This window comes from Manis javanica, chromosome 1, assembly GCF_040802235.1.
Source record: "Manis javanica isolate MJ-LG chromosome 1, MJ_LKY, whole genome shotgun sequence".
NCBI lineage: Eukaryota > Metazoa > Chordata > Mammalia > Pholidota > Manidae > Manis > Manis javanica.
In genome coordinates this window covers 2,004,919-2,020,922 of record NC_133156.1, presented here as the reverse complement: position 1 = coordinate 2,020,922, position 16,004 = coordinate 2,004,919, and the positions used below count along the sequence as shown (strand labels likewise).

Here is a 16,004-nt window from a genome sequence, read left to right as displayed (position 1 = left end):
AATGGGGGAGAGATTAATTTAGAAATTATTTTCCATTTTTAGGATTTAGATCAAGAGAATGATTTCTCTACCTTAATTGCTATGATTTGTAATGTAACAGACTTAATTTTAACTTCCAGTGATACGATAATTGCATTAGTAGCAATGAATTAATAGCAAGCCAGATGCTTTTTACAAGGCTCAGATCTACAAACATATATTTGGACAGAAAAAAATTACACAAGCTCTCTGAATATTTTTCAGTGAACCTACTACTACTCTTCATGCTGGATATTTGTATTTTTTTCATGTACCCTAGAGGCAATAAGTGTCTTCATTCCTTTGTTCCATTATAATTCATATTATGTCAGTCAGTCACTTATTCATTCAGCAAACATTTAGTGAGAATTAACTATATTCCAGCCATTAGACATGATGATCCCTGAGTTTAAGGAGCTATGGAAAACTCATTTATCCCAAACACACACACACACACACACACACACACACACACACACACACACACACACACATATATGAAATAACCCAAAGAAAATAGGGAAATTTGAGTAGGTTAAATCCATATTAAGCCCACTGTCCAATTTCCATTTGCTTTTGGTGTTAGGATAATGTTGGTTTTCTTAATTGATTTTGAATATCCGGTATTCTGCAGGATTTTGATTGCTGGTAGTGGAAAGGCAGTCTCACTTAGTCATTTAAGTTTATAATCTAAGAAGAAGCAATCAGATTCTTCTGGTAGACAGTGCTACTTACAGTTCTCCTAAATTTTTTAATGAGGCAAATGTCGTCTCTGGAACAAAATCAATTTGATTTCTAGGCAGAAACCTGCAAGACACGGTGAGAGTCAGCCCTGGTATTTGCGTCTGGCGTAACCGCCCGCTCTCACTGGGAGCTGCCATTGATCTGGGTGTAACTTAATGAGCCTCCTTTGAAGTCCTGAAGTGAGGCATGTTCTGTGGTCGAGCGCAGGCAGGAGTTTCTCACAGAGGATACCCGGATGTCCAGGAACTGCTGCCATAACTAATTGGGGGTGCTGGGTGTGGTCTATAAAGTGGCACCTTGTTTGGATTCTCGTTACCTTAGAAAGTGTTTCTTTCCTAATATTCCCAGGTGTAATGTCAAGTCTGGACATTGTTAATAGTTTTCAGAGAGGCTGTGAGACAATCCTTGCATAAGGAATGTTCCTTAGGAGAAGATGAGGAAAAGCAATGCTCGAACCAACCTCATAGCAGTTTCTGGGGCCACAGACAAATTTTAAATGTGGTGGGGGGATGGTGTTTTTACATTTCCTTTGTCTAGAAATGTACTCCTCCAAGCATAACAGCAAAAGGACGGGGTCAGCAGCTAACTGCCTTACAGAGGTGTTAACACATAAGATGATGAGTATGAAAGTGATGCAAAAGCTACATGGAGCTATCAAAAAAAATAGAAGCTGTCAATGTAATTTGTTTGGTTTCAGTGTTCTTTCTCGTTATCCATGAGAAAAAAAAATAAATTCTGCATCTCCTAAGTGGGGATAGCTTCTTTCCTCATTAAATATGCTAATCTGAAATCTCATTAATAAATACACACCCTGGAAGTAGCCTTATCTCTTCCTTTGTTGGAGAAGAGGGGTTAAACCACTAGGAATGGATATACTCTTATTTTTCTTTTCCAGCCATCCACCCAGCCAACAAACTACCAAGTGCTTACTACATGTGGACAACTAAGGCTAAAACAAAGGCAAAATTCTTCACTTTCTAAGCTTACCAGTGCAAAAGTTGCCCGTTAACTGATCTTTCCGCCTTCCTGACTCCACAGAAACATAATCAGTAATCAGAATCACCAATCAGAACCTTTGGCCAATCAGAGTACATTAGACAGTCTTCCTTTTAGAATAAAATTATGGCTTTCTTCTTTAGAAAGAGAGAGAGAGAGACATCAAGTAATCAGTGTGATTGGCAGTGACAACTAATTGTCGATTAGCTAACCACTTTCACACACATTATCCCATTTCCTTGGTGATGATGGGCTGGGTACCAGTTCATCGGAGAGGATGCACAGAAATGATGATTGCCCTCAGATAAAAGGAGAGCCGCTGGAGACTTAAATGGTGGGCGATTGAGCATAAGGCTCAGCCCCACCATCAGGATCAAAACCCATGTATTCATTTTCTAATACTGCAGTGTCAGACCAAGGCTGAACACAGAACACAACTTTAAAATTCCTTGTCAATATTTTCATGTGATTTCCAAATCCCTTGGTCTTCCCCTCATTTGCTGAATTCCATTGTGTACTTACAGCACAGTGAGTGAACTGCATGACAGAAAGGTGGAATTCGTAAGGTATTTTATTCCATTGCCTTCCAAATCCCTAGAAAGTGTGGAGGAAAAACATTTTTAATGTTTTTGCACAAATCATATATCTAGAGGCACCTTTGTTGATATAACAGCTCTGAGCTTTATTTTTAATTCATTCCAAGGTTTATGTCTGTCTCCTAATTATTGTGGGGCTGGTTTAATGCACATTATGCCTCCTTTTCCCTTCCGATTAATATTAGAACTTAATAAAATTGAGGAAAAGAACAGCCGATCATTTTACTGAGCGTTTCTCTGTGCTGAATACCATGCTATTAATTACTATAATATCGCCACAATAATAGCAGTAACTATAATGTATTGGGCTTTGATGGTACCAGGTGCTGTTCTGAGGGCCTAACACAGCACTCCCCCTAAGCTGGTATCATTACCCCCCTTTTAACATAAGAGGAATTTGAGGCTTGGAAGTGCACTTTCCTTCCTGTCACATAGCTGATAAGCAGTGGGACTGACCTCGTTATCCAGGTCTGTCTGAATGTAAACACTGACCATGGCATCATAGACCGTTACCTCCCTCATTTCCCCCCAACATCAGGAGGATATTTTTGTCTCTATTTTGCTGAAGGGGAAATTCAGGCCAAAGTGCCTTCCAAATACTGAATTGCAGAGTCAGGATGCGTGTCCCATCCTGCGAGGTGGAAAGCCAGGGCTCTCTCTGTGGGGGGCCAGGGACGCTGTTGCTGAGCGCAGTGCTGCTCCCAGGGTGGCTGTGGGGGGCCTCTGTTCCCTGGAAACTTATTAGAAATGAAGATTCTGGGCTCCACCGCAGACCCTGGATCTTAAAACATAGGACTGAGGTCCAACCGTCTATGCTAACAAGTGCTCGCCTTATTTGCGATGCACGCTGATGCTGGAGAAGCCCTGGTGGAGAGATGACACTGTGCCGATGGCTCCTTAAAACAGGGGCGGCACACGTACCCCGGGAATGCCCTCGGCTACACTGCTGCATTGCTGCTTCCTGCAGGGCCTCAGAACGAGAGTGTTGACTTTTCTGCCAACTTGTATTTATAGTTAGTCTTGGACAGTCTTCCTTACATATGATAGTAGCTATTTTGCTGCCTTTGAACCTTACTCAAGTTCATACTGAAACCACCAATCCATTTGTCATTTCCCTTGAAACCCTATTTTAAAGCCATTTAGGAGGTCTTGTAGGAGCTCAATATTTTTTTCACTGTCAAAATATGGATTAAAATAATAAGCACTGTAGCCTCTTAAAAGTCTGAATCTCGTTAAATGGGAAAAATGTTTTTATGTCCCACAAGTGTTAAGAGAGTGACATACTCACAGTAGACCTCTATTGACTTAAAAGCCTTTTGGTGGCAGGTGTATAAATAAATACAAAAAATAATCAGTAAATAAATACAAGGTATCATCTTATAGGTACCCTGATTTCGCAATGAGCGGAGGGGACAGTACAGTCACATGTCACAGGGCAGGGAGTCACTGGCTGTGACAGTATTGCCTGTCTCAGGAGACTGAGAAGGTGAATATGACAGGGAACGGCAGGTAGTGGTGGGGAAACTTTACATAAGCGAGACTTACATAAATGCTTTAATGACGTATTGGTTAAAAGCTAACAAGGAATAGAAATGGTTTAGCACATTCATTTAATAAGGATTTGTTGAGCACTTATTATGTGTTGATCATGGTGTCAATATCAGGATATAAAATCACAAGATAGGTTTCTGCCCTCAGAATTTACAGAACCCTACAGGGAAAACAAGTAAATGAACGATTCTATGCTGATAGTACTGTGAGATAGGGGTGTGGTGTAGACAATGGGTGGCTTGCTGGAAGTCTGTTCATGGTGTAACGGGAACATGGAGGCAGCCACGGAAATTGGTTGGTATGTCCGGGGTGGCTTCCTGGAGTGATGCTTAAGTGGACTTTTGAAGGAAATGTTGGAGTTAATCAAAGGAATAACTGAGTAAGACTGTCCAAGGTGAAGGAACAGTATGTGCTCAGGAAATTGATCAGAGGAGCTGTGGATTGGTGGCACATGAGGGGGGCAGGGAAAGAGACTAGATGGGGGGAGGGATAGAAAATGAGAGGTCCTGAGTGCTTCGGGGGAAGTTTGAACTTTACCCTGACAGCCGTGGGAATTCTCCAAAGATTTAAACCAGGAAGTAACAATGGGATTTGGGGTTTGGAAAGAAGATCATGGATGGGCTTTTTCGGTAATCATGAATTAACTTCAGGATTACTTTCCTTAATCCAGTCAAATAGCAAATTAACCCCTAAATGCATACTCACATCCAGTTGAGGTGAGGCATTTGGGTGCACATCTCCTTGGGAAGGGCTTCCAAGTGGTTATTAACCATAGACCTGAACACAAATAAGACATTAGAAACACAGTGACCTGCCACTTTGCAAACAGCATTTTTACTGTTTCCACAAATTGAAAATGTGCATGCTAAAATCGATAAAGTAGGATGAAGAATATAAATGTAACTGCCTCTTCAGAATGGCCTCTAGACATGGATATGGTGTCGGTAAGGGAGCAGACGTCACAGAAACCACAAATGGAAAAGTACAATCTACAACCTAGGAATAAATATGCACTTTAATTTTATGAAATGAATCAAAAGTATATATTGGGTAATAACTTTGAAGTCCATGGTAATTTTCCTTGTGAATTTCAAATTTACAATCATTTCCAGCATCGTACATCCAAAGTTTCTTTTTAAGGGAAACACTAATCATTTCTAATATTAAAGTGCTGCATTGGAAACTGCATTAAATCTAAGAAGTGAGAATAGGAGGCATTTGGGGAGAGAAAACAGCTCATCAGCATGTTAAGCGGCATGATTAATTTATGATATTGTGGCTCCTTTTGACAAATGGAAAAATAATGAGCTATATGATCAACTGTAAAGGAACATAATAAAACCCTGCTGATAAATCATTCCAGTGTATTAATAAGCACGGAAAATGTAATTATGAGAAAAGCTCTGTAGGATGAAGATTTTAGGATTTTCAGTGACTCTTGCTGGGCACAGGCACATTTTACTCTGTTAAAAATGTAGTTGGAGCTGACCCCCTGGGAGATTCTAACAGACTTATATGTAGTCAGGAGATAAACATGAATAGTATCTTTGGTCAAAAACTGCAGATAAAAACATGCCTGAGGACTAAAGGAAATTAAAAAAGAAATCAACTGGTAGACTCAAAATATACCTGGAGATACGGCCAGGAAGTAGCAACAGTAATATTGTGGCTGGAAAGACAGGAAAGGTTTTGAGTAATACAAATTTTAATTTGATTTTGTTAAAGCCCTGTGCGTAAGCTAGTGTTTGGTGTCCTTGCAATTTATAGACAGATGTATCGAAATGTAGAGGAATACTTACAGGAAAAATAAGGACTTCAATCCTGTAAACAACCGCTGTGAAATTCTGGCAATTGGATTGTCGTCTAGAATTCTGACAAAACACATCACAAACACGTCCAGCATCAGAGACATTTGTGGAATGAAAGCAGAAAAACATAAAAGGCCTATGACGATCCTGCTTCCCCCAACACCTGCCCTTGATCTTGCTGCCCTTCCACACTCGGCACCCTTCTCTCCCTCAAGAGCGTTTCCGGCTCCCCATGGTTGGAGCTGTCCTTTGCTCCAAATCCCTACAAGCCCCATGCCAGCACTTGTCAGGTCTATGCTGCTTGCTTCCTCTTCCTGCTTCCACCTCCCACTGGACTTAAAGACCCAGGTCATACCCTTCACCTCTGGATACTTGGGTCTGGCACAAGCTGCACTGATTGACTGACTGAGTACGGGCTCCATAAATGCTTAGACCTACTGACTGACCAAATGAAGAATGAATGGACAAAGGCTCAGGAAATCACGAATGGTTCAGCGGTCTCATGACGTTCATGTGATTGTAAGGTCTGTACAAACTCATGAAGGCCTTTGAAGATGAAAGACTGAAAATATTTAAATATTCAAATCACTGGTTTTTAACTATATATGGTGTTTTCCTAGAAAATATTAGATGAAGGGGAAATTTGCCTTCCTTCCCTTTCCCTTTGAAGCTAGGTACCATTTCATCTTCCTCTCAGAATTCCTGATGTAGGATTTAGAGAGGGAGTTAACATGAGCACCTACTATATGCCAGGGGCTCTGCATGTGGCACTTCATATGTGCATTGTGATTTAATCCTCACAACAGGACTCTTCAAAAGGAATTAGGACTACAGTTTACAGATGAGAAAAAAGAGGTCTAAGAAGACTAAGAGCATTGCCTGGAACATTAAGCACGGGGCCAGGGCATATCCAAGGATCTGCATGAAGCTGATGTCCTGGCTTTGCCCCCTAGACCAGGCCAACCTATGGAAACTGGGCAAATACAGAGAGCCCTGCAACTGATGGAAACAAACAGGTATCTAGGCTGGAGCTGCAGGCTCAGGCTGGAAAGTGGTGAAACGCCAGGAGCTATCATATTTTCAGACTTTTCTATGAATGCTCTGGAAATCACAAAAGTCCTGAACTGGCTTACTTTTCTGGTGAGTGGTTCTCAACAGATGGCATTCCCCCAGGGGCATTGGAAATGTCTGGAGATACTGTGGGTTGTCACAACTCTGGAAGCGAGAGCTGCTGGCATCTGGTGGGGTAGAGAGACCACAGATGCTGCTGACCACCCTAAAATACACAGGACATATTTTCCCCACACTCCAGTCAAAGAATTATCTGGCCCCAAATACCAATAGAGTTGAGATTGAGAAAACCTGCTGTGGGTAAACACCAGATGGATGGGCCAAGCAAGCTTACTGCTGGGCTCAGAAGGCCCCCTGGAAAAGCATGGTGCCAGTTTCCTCACACACAACTTTCATTCGGCATGCCATTATCTGAATTGCTTGGGTAAAGTGCTCCAGATTGTATGACAATCAGAAAAACAAGATACACAAATGGAATTAAGACCAGGATCCTTTGTGGAGGAAGAAAGAGCTAGCATACTTACAGCCAAGTGAGCTGATGCAAGTCTTTGAATACTCCAGGTCTGAGAGCTGTAATGCAGTTGTGGCTGAGATACCTACAAACAGCATGGGTGAGTTAATTAGGCAAAGTCTATACTGTCTGTCATTCACATATAATTAGAATATGAGCTTCTCATGATGATTATGAAGTATGGACATCTGTTTCTGAAAGCACTCTGCCGGCTGAGCAGAAGAGGAAAAATCAAAACACAACCAAGAAATACAGATGTCCCCAAGCCTAGTGTTTGCAATCCCAGGGCCAGTCCTGGAAAGTGCCTCAGAATAGTGTGTGGAATATTACAGTATGTTAGAGTATGACTGTAATAAATATGTGGGGCGATTTTTGCTTTTGTCCTTTTGGGTCATATCCTTAAAAGTCTAGCATTTTAAGAAAGTACATAGGTAAGTTAGCAAGGGTTAGAAAAAATAAAATGCTCAAGAATTGTGGAAATAAGCCTCACTTGAGAAGATAAGGTTAAGGAGAACCTTTGCATCCACCTTATGGTAAAACTAGGAATCTTTTAATAATTCCTTCAGGGTAATAACTAATCTAAGTACTTTGTGATAACCTGTTCCTCCTGTTTCTTTATAGTCAAATCATCCCTTTTAAATATACCATTCTACCCTTTAATCTATACTGAAAATTGTACTCATAATATAACTGTAAAGAAGTTACTCACAATATTTGCAGATTATGTAATCCAAAATATGCTTTCCTGGATACGTGTCTAATACAGTTATGCTGCAGGAATCTGGTAGGAATAAGACAAATGCCATGTGATTACGGTTTTTGTACTTAGTAGGCTGTTGGGTGGGCTCTCCACTTTCTTTACCTAAAGACAATTTGTGAAACTGGTTTATAAACTCCCAAACCCTATTCTCATGTTGAACCCAGCCAATGCATGCTGTCCCCCTACCATCCCTCCAGTGAGACTCAGGCATGCATGATTTGGACCATGGAACTCCAGTGCGATGTGTTGGTGGAGGGAACTAGTCCTGTTGCCACAAACCGGAAGTCTGGGGGCCTTCTTGTTCTGACTTGCTGGAGTCTCACACCACGTGAGACTGGCCAGCCTCTCACTGCTGAGCTGTCTTGCTCTCTCTGCTCAGAGTTCCACCCTGAACTCCTCATTAACTCCCCAAAAGGGAGAGGGCAAGTCTTAATCATTTCTATTTTGAGATACAGAGTGAGAAGCACAAAGCCAGCTGGCGAGGTCCCAAGTAGCATCAGTAGTTGAACTGGGGCTAGTATACACAGGGTCATGCCTTGTTTAACCTCTGAAGCAATTTAGCAATATAGTATTGATTCAATAATAGCACTGTTGGAAGCAATCTAAGTAAATAATTTCCATTTCCTGTGCTCATTATACAATGGGAGGTTAGCCCTGAATTCATATTTTCTAAAGACCTTTCAGGACAGGAAATAATATCACTAATAATAGTAACTAATGGCACATAGTCCTTTGAATGACTTTCCTTTCTCTTTTTTTATTTGGTTTGGCTCTTGCTATATATAATATGTAACATTTACTTGTTACGTTACTTCACTGCAAATCTATGCTGAAACATATGCTCATTCAGCCACCTGTGAATTTTGTTATGCCACAATTATTTCCTAGCAAAACTTCCCAGCCTTTGAGTCATGAATGTTGTACCAGGTATGCCAGGATATTGAAGCCCTCAGCCCCATAGACAGCTAGGTAAAGAGGAGACGAGGCTCCAGTTACCAGCAAACCCATTTTTTTTACCCTAAATGTTGAACAAATATTGTCATTTTATCTGTGTACTGCCACGTGGAAAGATCGGTACTACAGAGCACCTGCAATACATCCATAGCAGTTCAGAAAGCATCAATTTCTCTCCTACAAAGTAGACCGGAATCCCAGAAGACCTTGTGCCATTCATTCCAAACCCACAGTCTCTGGACGGTGTCTGTGAGAAGACGCTTCCCATTGCAACATAAATTCTGCCTTTGGTTTAAAGTTCTACTATGAATAAAATAAACCCATATAGATCAGTATCCGTTTCAGCATTTTCAAAGCCCTTGCAGTGATGTAATGAAAGTTAATATGATAAATTATGTTACAACACCATGTGAAAAAGGGAAAAGCATATATTATAAGAAAGGTATATTGAAGTTCCTCCTAAATATAAAATGTACTACCTATCTAGTGCTGTTTACATTTTATTCAGGGTAAGTAATTCAAAAGCACCATGCACATTTTACCCACATGTTGTCAGTACTGAAGGGATGCATGTAATCGTGAGTTCTGAATTTGACCTTGTGCATTTGATCTGCATGACTCATCTGACATGTACAGCCTAACTGCCTTCCTGACCGTGAGTTAAGATTCCAATGCCTACAATAATAAAGCCTCCAGTCTTCTATTTAGTCAGCTTGCTGGCACCCTGTTGAGAACTGGAGTCCCAGATATCTTGTCTCAGACTTAGGCTGCTGCATTTTCACTTGATCCCCTAGCACCTGCTTTCTTCTTTGTGGAATAGTAGCTAGGTGAATATAAGGGGAAATTCGGAAACATGACAATTTGGCAATGGTGTCCTCTTTTTATACAGAGCTGAGATAGGAGCCCATTTAATATACTTTACATGAAATGGCTTTTCTAAGAATAACTTACTAGTTCATGAATTCCTGCTGTTTCAGCTGTCAGGGATTTTCAAGCAGAAATGCCAGGAATTTATGTACCTGAAACTAGAGCAAATAAATGCTGTAATGACATGTGTGTTTATAGGCTATTTTTTAATCCAACATTTTGCATTCATGAGTCAGGCAGACTTGAATTACATTTTGCTGCCAATAATTGCATTGAATAAGAACCCAGTTTGAGAAGGAATTCCTGGTTTATGTAAGGTTTATATTACAATGAGGAGGAAAATTGCTGTTGGTTTCCATGGTAGCAGTGATAAACTATTATAGTCAATCTCCTGAATTATATTTTATTTCTCTGAAAGGTCATCTGAAATTGCTCCCCTCCATGCAATGTTAGAAAGGCTAGATATAGTAAAAGATTATTAAAATGAATAAGCTGATCAGTAGTAAAAGCATTCAGATAAGTTGAGCAAGAGTTACCCATCTGGCAACTAGAATTTCATTTTGATTTAGGAATTTGTTTTTCTGGACGCCTAAATGGCCTCTATTCCACTGTGAATATTTACAGCATTCCAGACCAGAGAGTTACTTAGCATTAAATATTAAATTTGGTGACCTCCTAGGATCTATCCCAATACAACTTAAAAATGAATATTAAGTTTATTGGTTCAATACAATCTAAACCACACCTTTGGGTAGGCCTTTTCCTTGGTCAAACAGAATAAAACTGAAATTCTTTAGCCAGGAATTTAAAGGTCCTACAATTATGATTCAATGATTTCTCCAGCATATGTTTCATTGTTTCCTATGGGAACCCTTTTCTCTTATAAAACTGCCCTTTTCTCTCTTGTCACAATATCCTTTGAGGGTTTCTGATTATGTTTTTCATTCTCCCTGCTGAAGATGCTCCCCACTTTTGCTTTAGTCCTGTGGGTTAGTTGTACACATCATTCCTTCAACAAATAATCATTGATCCTCATGTGTGTTTGACATATGCAACATTGAGGGGTGGTGGTACATGGTACTGGGAGAAAACTAGGACCATCCAACTCAGAAGGAGGTGGTCAGTGGGGGTGGTTCTTCAAAATTCAAGGTTTAATGGGAAGGGTTCATAAAAATGGAATCGTAGTCCAAATAATGATCTAAGTCATGTTCAAAATCAAGAGAGTAAAGAATACTGTGGGAAATGGAAATATATTTCTAGTTATACTTTATAAATAAGAAAATGTTAAGGAAATGACCAAGCCTAGTGTATGGAAACTGTTTTATAATATGATGAAATAATATATAAATATAAATGCTCAACTCCTACATTATTCCTGTCATCTCAGTCCAAGAGATAATCTCAGGATGGCAATGAATAGAGAGAATACAGGGTCGTTGCAGTTCAAGCCCAGATGGTAGAGTACATTCATCAAAATGAGTTAAAGCCCTCTGGCTTGGGCAGTTTCTCCTAGAAATTGAGAAACACCAAAAATGAAAACACAGAATCATGACCAATTACTGAGGAATCTTGAAAGGAGAAGATCAGCTGGAAAATTAAAGATGGAAAGCATAGTTTTCATTTTTCAAAAATGGAAAAAGTAGATTTCACAAGCTCCGGCTGGATGAGCTTGACATTTGTTTAAGGAGAGATCATAGAGCAGGCTCATAGGACACTGCTCTGTGAGCACCTCAAAGAGGGAGAGAACAGGGCATGTCAGATCCTCCTGACCTTCTTCTCTGAAAGACTGATCGACAGAAATGCTCAGTATAATGTCAACTAGACACTGATCATGTGTTTTCATGATGTGTTTATGGATGAAACAGAAGACAATACTTATTGTCTGAAGGATGATGATAACAGGCTCTGGAAAGGTGACTTGGCCACATCCTCTCTGGTATTTTACACCAGATCTTGGGTAAAGATGGGTCATCTTATTTTCAGATGACAAAGTGCTGGGAGGATAGTGAGTAGGTGGAGTTTTGCTACCTTGGTTACTTGAGCTGTTGTAATGCAGAATTTGGAAGAAAAGGTAGTGTTTAAGGACAGGAGATACCAGGGCTGGGCTGAGCCCAGGGGTTGGAGAAGAGTGGCAGGAGCTGCTGGGAGGCGTGAGTGGAGCGGCCGTAAGGAAGGGTTGCCAAGCTTATGATTGGCTCTACAAGCTTCTAGTAACACTTGTGAAGAACTTGAGTCATTCTCAAAGCAGAGTTTGGCTCCTGGACATTTTCCTTGATGGTTAACAATATTCTGAGACTGGACCGTGTGGATAAGCTTCCAAAGGATCATGATCGGAGGTCTGGCTTTGAGGCCAAGCTCTGCTATTCATCAGCTGGCTGACTCCGGGCAAACAACCTCTCTTTCCCGAGTATGTTTCCTCATCCTGAAAGGGACCTTCATGATTTCTGCCTCACCTTGCAAATTTTGAGGATCAGATAAGAATTCCAAATCTTGGAACCCTTTGTAAACGTTAAAAAGTGACATATGAATATAAGGCATTGCACCTTGCATGGCATAGACACTTAGTGAATATTCATTGATGACAGTCTCCTAGTCTCTTTCTCTGAGGCTCTAGGAGAATCAAATTGCCTAGAAAGCATCAAATAGCACCTTGCATCAGGAGAACCCTTGCTGGATGATACTCCGGTTATGATGTGGTACCTAAGTTCCCTCAAAGCAGAATTAAATATTTATATGGAGAAGTTTCCAGCTGATTCAGGCAGTTAAGGTTAATCCCTACTCTTTTTAACTAGGAAAAACTGGGGCCTGAATTAGCAAAATTAGTGATTCCATATTCTTCCATTGAGTGGAATAGCAGATACTATGAGAGATAAATACAGACGTAGCACAAGGCTTTGGGTCAGAGGTCTGGGAAAGCACTTGGCCTGAGAAGTCTAATTTTAATGCTCCTTTGCTTGATCCTCAATTGATCCTTCTGCCCCCCCAAAAGATGGTTTTCCCCAAATTAGAAGGAAAAACATGTATACAAGTGGGGGGTGGTCTGTGTGTTGAAGAGCAGTATGTGTTGGTAGAAGATTCAATTAGATGCTAGAACAATTTCTTTCCATCTCTATGTTTCTGGTTATTGTGAAATAAATGCTGCATTAGGCATCCGAAGACAGGCTCTAATTCTAGCTTTTCCACTAACTAGTTCTGGATCTTAGGTAACTCATTTAACCATTGCAGACTTTAATTACCTCATGAATAATGAAAAGATTTAATTAGAGATTCATAAAACTTCTATGACTCCAGGTAATAGAATTTCAACAGGTGCTCTAAACTGTGAATCTTGTCCCTTTTTTCTGCTAGTGCTCTTTTTTGTCCTCCCTTGAGCGTAAGTGAGGCAGTGCAAGGACAATATTGATTCACAGAATGAGTATGTGGTGATCCTAAGAATTCCCAGTAAGATTAAAAGCCGTGTGTTCTCTAGAGGAATCTGGAAACCCAGAGCTAATGCACAGCTACTCCTGTGTGACAATGACAGTGTGACCACATTTCCAGGATTGAGAAGAAGGTCCTGACTGCAGATGAAATTCACACAGGCTATAGTCAAACCCAGGCATGGTTATCTATGTTCACATAAAATTCTACCTCACTAATGGACCTACATCAATGACTCCCTTTCTTGTACTAGGGATTCTGGACCTGGATTCATGAACAGCACGCAGCTGTCGGTGGGATCTGAAATCAAACATGTTTGTCCAGTATCAGCAAAGGATCAGACTTTTTTCATTCCTGGTTTTGACATATTCCACATTTCTAAAAACTCTTCCTCTGTGCCAAATGTTGATGGATAAAATAAGCTGATGGCCCTGCCAAGGGGCCTTACAGCGTAACTTGGCTAATTTTTAAGTCTACTCTAATGACCATCTTGGCAAGTATAGAAACTTGATCTCTCCATTAACCCAGAGTGACTGGGCATAGAGGGACTGATGCACAGTAGTCAAACTCATAAAAGTTTGAATAATCTCATTTTCTTTACTCAAATGGGAACTATCTTATTCCACAAATAAGAATGTTTCCCAAATATGTTAGTATGAGTAATTTGGAAAGTTAATGTAGTTATCATAAAGTTGTTTGGTGAGCTGGCAATCAAAGCAAGGACTCTCTATCAAGAGACAGTTATGTAAATTGTGACAATTAGCAGTCCATCCCTGTCCCCCCATAGAGGCTGTCTCTAGGTCATATACCTCTGACCCTGGCTTGCTTTCTAGGATGATATTGGCAACATTTTGACACTTTGTTCATTACTGATTACCATTTTTTCACTGCTGACTGCAACCAATTTATTAACATTTTATTTCCTCCGATATACTCTTATCCCTGATTTCACTCAGATTGTGTTTTTGCTCCTATTGGGAGACAGCCTGTAGCCTGTCATGTGTTTCAAATGATCTGATTATTCTTGCCTATGCTCACATTTTTCATTGAAGTTAAAAAGTGCATCTAATGTCTCTGAATCTGCAATGTCATTTTCCAAATATCTTGGAGAAAATCATTTAACTATGTGTTTTCTTATTAAAATGCCTGTTCTCAACTCTTAACTCTATAAAAGTAGTTTAAATCAAAATTAGCTCAGCTATGTTATGAAATGTAAAGGTACTACTTTTCAATGCTTTCTTTTCTAATCTTCACTATATTTAGAAAAATTAATTTAATGATAAAGGTAATCAACATTGTATTTCATTTTACTTTAGGATCAAAAATATCTTAAACAAAACATCACAAGGATTTCCCCCTAAAAAACACTATTAATAGCTACTTACATCTTTTTAAGTTCTGTGTATTTGATTAAACTTTATCTGGAAGACTGAATTTTTTTTCTTAAGAGACCTAAAATAACATGTAAATCAGACTACATTATGGTTGTTATGACCAACCAAACTCTTCCTTAGAAACTGTGCTTGAGAAGAAAATATCTGGTAATGTTCCAAGCTACTTAACACACACTTGAAAAAAAAAAAGTAACTTAAAACTTTATCATGGCAGAAGAAAAAGCTTAGGAAGTACAATTAAAGCAGTTTGCAAACATTTGACAAGTCTAGTCAGCTAGTTAATAGTCTGGAATGTCTACAGTGATTTAACTTTTTTACTCTACTTAACAAAACCAAAAAGTCCACAAATCCTAACCAACTCACGCATGCCCAAATTATGACATGACTGAAATTCCTGAGGCTCTCAAAAGGTTTTTTTCACAGCACAGAAAAACTCACAGGATGATGACATAGCTAGTTTCATAGCTCTTATATCTCTGCAGTCTTGGCCACCATTAAAAATGAGATCAACTATGTGAGTATTCTTCCTTTTTGAGTTTTCTTTTTAGTTGTACAGATCTGGCATTTTCCTAATAATACATACATCAGAAAGCAATTAAAAATAAGAACTCCGGACATCTGTGAACTAAAGCATAACCTGGCTAATTCAACATAGAGTGTTGAATATGTTTTTTTCCCTGGAGAAGGACTGGAATTCTCTGATGGCTGGTGGTCTTAAAAGCAGGTGCTGTTATTTTGCCAATATACAAGTAGCATAAAACAGAACAAAGACACATTGGATCAGGTTACATGGCTTTCATATGACTTTAGGGGCAAATAGCATGAGGATTTGACATCTACTCACAGTAATGTGGCATTGCTGGAAGTCAGGGGCACGAACTTTAAGCCAGCATCCATGCATTCCAGCTCAGTTTCTTTGCAGTCACAGTGCTGTGGAAACTGGTCTAGAACTAGGGGCAAAAAGAGTGAGATTTCACTAGGGCAAAAATACTTTGCTTTAATTATGACTTTGTCTCTAAGAACTGATGTTGTTCTCTTTGCATTGAATGTATATGACATTTATGTCTTGTTAAAAGGACTAACTCAGCCCTGTGATAAAAACAAGTCAGAATCCTTTCCTAGTCAAATATAGACTGATGTGGTGTTCATCTCAGTTCTAGCTTCCAGGGGTCACTTCATAGGCATATAATAAGTGATTAGAAAGAAGCCACAGAAAAATTTAAATATCAGAAAAGTATCTAGTAAAGTAATATTAAGTTTTCCTCAATGAAAAATGTTACTATAATTGCATGTATCTCTGTGGTATAATCTTTA

General features: G+C 39.6%; 1 pseudogene; it reads right to left on the bottom strand.

Moving 5' to 3' along the window:
* Positions 1-16,004, bottom strand: part of LOC140847826 (relaxin receptor 2-like) — a 43,897-nt pseudogene that overhangs the window by 16,250 nt on the left and 11,643 nt on the right.